This window comes from Leptodactylus fuscus, chromosome 10, assembly GCF_031893055.1.
Source record: "Leptodactylus fuscus isolate aLepFus1 chromosome 10, aLepFus1.hap2, whole genome shotgun sequence".
NCBI lineage: Eukaryota > Metazoa > Chordata > Amphibia > Anura > Leptodactylidae > Leptodactylus > Leptodactylus fuscus.
In genome coordinates this window covers 65,753,701-65,759,081 of record NC_134274.1, presented here as the reverse complement: position 1 = coordinate 65,759,081, position 5,381 = coordinate 65,753,701, and positions in this window count along the sequence as shown.

Genomic DNA, 5,381 nt, shown 5'->3' with positions numbered 1-5,381 from the left:
GAATTGGGATGTCTTCTGAAGAGTCACTTATAACCCAGCGGCTAATTATATCTGTAGCTCAGTTCAATTCTCTTATCATAGACAAGCATAAGGAACTAACAGTATCCCAAGTAGGAAACTGAGGCTCTTAGATAGAACAACAGTATAAATATGTCCCTTGTGAGCCTTTTGTAGGACAGTGTGTGTATGTGTGTGTCACGAACAGCATATTGTGGACCCATTATGTGTCACCTAACCAATTTGACACTGTGCTGCTTCCAAGGATTTTATCTAAGTCCCCCAGTCTTCACCTTTAACCTCCATAAGGGGAAGTGGTCCCCTTGTAATAATAATAATTAATTATTATTATTATTAATAATAATAATAAAAATGTATTTACTGTATATAGTGCCAAGATATTCTGCAGTAATTTACAAATTGTAGGGTTCATGTACAGACAAACAGATACATTTCAGAGTAATAAATCAATTCACACAATGGGACGGAGGGCCCTGCTCGCAAGAGCTACTGCGACCACCCCGGGAGAACCGTGAAGGAGGCTGGACTGTCACGGTGACCTTATAGGCACCAGAACTCCCAGGAGAGGTGCACAGGGTAATAGGCAGAGTCAGTTAGATGTGACGCCAGTTGGAGTATTGAGACACCCGCTGGTCCCTGGGCTGAAATGGTGATGTGGGTGCCAGTGCTCTACTCCAACAAAGAGCTTTAGCCCAGGGCTTATCTGCAAGGAAGGCAATGTCCAGGCCAGGATCAGTAGAAGTGCTCACTGCTTTATTGTAACAGGCATCTGCTGGTTCACTTGTCCTGTAGCAGTGAGCTGTGGCACAGTGGCTTGTAGCTGGCTGACACCTTCCCATGTATTAGCAGAGAGTCTAAGATGGCTGCAGGTCCAGCTTCTGGTTTACTGCAGGGTCTCATTTACCTTGTAGAGGTAGGTGCAGGCTGCCAGGGTTATAGCTCTGCTCAGCCTGATATAATCCTGTCCTCTTACTGATAGTGATGGGGGGCGCTGTCACAGCTACTCTGTCCTGGTGCTGCTGTGGCAATCCTCACAGCACAGTGTCTGAAACACAAGATGGCCACTGCCACACTTCTCCTTGCTTCTCCTTCCCTGGCTCTTACAGAATACTACTTCCTCTCCCTGCTATGACTATTTCCTGTTCCAGCTACAGATCCACTCACCATAGTGTGTGTTGCTATGGAGACCACAGCTCACTAGGACAAGTGATACCAGAGAACAACAGCTTAACAACATTACACAAATGAACACAGAATAAACATGACAACATATACAAACTATCATAACATGTAAGGCACTTCTATGGCCAAATAACCATTAGTAACTCCTGTGAGGGGGTTACATCCCTCCCTTCTTGAATGTAGCACGTCCTCGGGCTACCAATAACACAGAAAACAGTCAATGGCTTAAATATCCCATAGTCCAAAGTAAATGGAATAAACGTAATAAACATAGAGGTAGAACTTTGGGCAGTCCAAGCATGGTGTCGCCACTATGGCACCAGGTATATGGCTTATTTGTTGAAGTGAAGATAAGTTTCCAAGGCAGATGATCAGCTGAAATGCACAGTCTACTATGGCTGATCTTGGCATGCTCCTTTAAGGGCTGTAGCGAACTGAGGGTTTACCCTTGTTTACCCTTTGGGATCTCCTTTGAGAAATTGTTTCAGGCTCTGAGGCCTCCTCTCTGTCAACAGGGAGTACCTGAGTATCCGGAGTCTCTGATACAAAGTCCTCTAAGGAAATGGAGTCACTTGTTTCCCTTGACACAGAAGGAGTCTCTCTTTGCAACGGTGTAACCGTAGGTCTCACAAAGAAGTATAAGTTAGGGGAAGCCAGAGCAAGTCCTAATTCTGTACCATGTTGGCCAGGAATGGGTATACAGGGTAATGTCCGTCTTGGTTGTGACAGAGCGTGTGGAGTAGCCGGTAACCGACGGGTCACTCTAGGACTTGTATAAGAGGAGGGACAGACTTTGAGATCATCTCTAGACACTAACTGGGATGGACCTTCTCCATCCTTTGGAACAATTTTACACACTTTAGGGTTATCATGTGGTGCCTCTTGGACAACATAGGCTTTGTCTTCCCAACGATCCTCTAACTTATGATGCCTAACATGTCGCCTTTTTAGGACCTTATCTCCAGGTTGCAAGGGTTGAGCATTTGCTCCTTTGTCATACTGGAGAGCCTGTTTGTGTCTAGCCTGGTCCAGAGATTTACACACATGTTCCTGAAGTTCTCTATTAACCCTTAGTCTTTCTGCTACCCAAGTGTCATTTGGTAAAGGTGGGGACCTAACCTCTGTAATCACTCCCATTTGGTGATCAGCAGGGAGCTGTCCTATCTGTCCTCTAAGGAGGTATGCAGGAGTGTACCCTGTGGAATCCTGTCTGGTGTTATTATAGATCTCAGTGATCTCTGGCAATAGCTCTGGCCACTCAGATCGTTTTTCACGGGCAACTGTTCTCAGCATGTTGATAATGTTTTGATTGGCTTTTTCACAAAGCCCATTACCCTGGGGATGGTAAGCTGTAGTGCGGATCTTTTGACACCCATAGAGGTTGCAGAACTCTTGAAAAAGCTCTGACTCAAATGCAGGACCTTGATCAGTAAGGATCTTTTCAGGATAACCGTAGGGTCGCCCAAAATGCCTTTGGAATTCCCGAGCTGCTGTTTTACCAGTGAGATCTTTTACTGGGACTACAACCATGAATTTTGAAAAATGGTCAATCATTGTTAGTGCATAAGTGTAACCTGACCGACTTGGAGTCAACTTGACGTGGTCAAGCGCTACCAACTCTAGTGGTCTGACTGTGACAATGCCCTGTAGAGGGGCCCGTTGGTTAGATCCTCTCCGCAAAGCACATTGTGCACAATCCCGGCACCACTGTTCAATTTGAGGGCGCATTCCCACCCAGTAGAAACGATCCTTAATGGTTCGTTCTGTCTTTTGGGAATTGAAATGTCCTGACTGATTATGATACGCATCCAAGATCAAAGGAGCGTCTTGTCTTGGTATCACAATCTGAAACACTCGCTCATGGGTACGAGGATTTACATAACGGCGGACCAGTTTTCCCTGCAGATAGGTTAAACGACCGCGCTCTCGCCAAAGATTTTGAAGTTCAGGGCTTGCATTGTTATCTGGACCTATTGAATTAGAATCTTTTAAAAGGTCTTTTAATCCTTGCAATGTTGGATCTTGTTTTTGGACTTGTTCCCAATCCATATGATGGAGGGACTCAACTCGCACGGTCTGAAGGGTACAATATTTGGTCCGGACATTTTGATTAACACGTTGAGTGACTTTGTCATAGAAGTCAGGGAGTTCAATTTCTTCCCATATGTCAGAGTCATCTAGGTCATTAGTTGACTCTTGGGGTAACCGAGATAAAATGTCAGCATTAACATTCTCCCTCCCTGCACGGAATTTTAAGGTAAACTGATAATTGGCAAGACGTGAAGCCCAACGCTGCTCAATTGCTCCCAATTTGGCAGTGCTAAGATGGGTCAGAGGATTATTATCTGTGTATGCAACAAAAGGAGTGGCGGTGAGATAATGATGGAATTTTTCGGTAACCGCCCAAACCAAGGCCAAAAACTCCAACTTAAAGGAGCTATAGTTAGAGTCATTACGTTCAGTCGCCCGAAGCGATCGACTGGCAAATGCAATGGGTCTAATCAAACCTTCTTGTTTCTGGGACAGGACAGCACCAAGTCCAGTTTTACTTGCGTCTGTTTTCAGAATGAACGGTTTACTGTAATCAGGGTAAGCAAGGACATTTGGACCGACTAAGGCCGCTTTTAACTCATCAAATGCTTTTTGCATTTCAGGGGTCCATTGGATAGTTGGACTCTTACCAGATCGGGTGGTGGACTGACCTACCAGTACAGCCTGTAAGGGTGCAGCAATCCGGGCAAAGTTTTTTACAAATTGGCGGTAATAACCGGCGAACCCAAGGAATCTACGGATGTCTTTTACCGTTTCAGGAGTTGGCCAGTCGCGTATCCGTTCAGTGTACTGAGGATCTGGTGACACCCCATCAGCGCTCACAATGTGTCCCAGGTATTGGATTTCAGATTTTAGGAGATGGCATTTGGAAGGCTTGAGTTTCAGACCATAGCGATCCAAAGACTCAAACACTCTCGCAAGGTGATCCAAATGCTCTGCATATGTCCTGGAGTAAACAATTATATCATCCAGATATAACAGGACAGACTCAAAGTTTAGATGACCTAAATGTCAAGTCTGAGAACATGAATCAAGATTCTTATACTTTATATTGTAGAAATACTAATTTTTCCTTAATGAGGTTGCATGAATCTGAGACAAAGGATCTTGAAGCCCAGAGGGAGCTTGTTTACCCTGCCTCGTGGTGAAGTCTTCAGGTTACAGCAAGGAGGTGTCTGGCTGGACATTGAAGTTTGGAGCCAATGGGAGATGGACAACTCAGGAATGTCATGGGGGCAGTAACCCCTCCTTTCTTTGTCTCTTAAGTGTGTGTACTTTCAATAAAGAGTCAGTAGATTGCTGTGTGTTGACCTGGGCACTGAAGCAATTCAGCTAGCTGATGAAACAGACTTGAATTCTGTGTCATTATTTAGCAAAATCGCGCAACAATAAGCTTCTTTAATTTGGACTGACTGATTGATCTACGATATAGTCAATTTGACTTTAAAAGTTGGTGCCGAAAACCCGGGAACTGCCTTGATGGAAACCTAGAGAGGCTTCTAACCCACGCGGATTATCGCAGTCGAAAGCCCTCATTTTCCGAAGAGAGTCCGGAATCTCAACTGATCACGGTGAGTTTACTTATATTGTATATATGTATTCTCACTTGTGAATCGGAAAATGGTGGTTAGTATCTGTGATAGTTATGATGGGTTATTAGTCTGAACCCCAGAAGGGATGGGGGTTGTCTAGGCCTTTCCTCTGGCAGTTTTATGAACCACGCATTGCTCTTTGGCTGTCCCATGTACTCAATCAGTCAGGGTTCTCAGTAGATGGACTGAATCTGAAAGTTGAGAATGTATATGGTCCATGTTTAAGTCAAAAGAGCCTGTGGGACATGAATAACCCCCATGATTTTATTGTGAAGAGAACAAAGGATTATGTAGATAATCTTGTTTCCCTTAGTCCTAACAGCGGCACAATGTGGGGTATTTCGTGCCCCTGTGTGCTGGTAGGACAGGCGGAATTTTAATTAGCCATGTATTAATTTCACATGGCTTGTTCCCTTTAAGAGGGCACAGATACCTCCCCCCTGTGCGTAAATAACAAGTAATAATACATACATTCCAAAATAAACAACAATAGGGGGGGAATCCTTGTGCCGCTGTTAGGACTAAGGGAAACAAGAT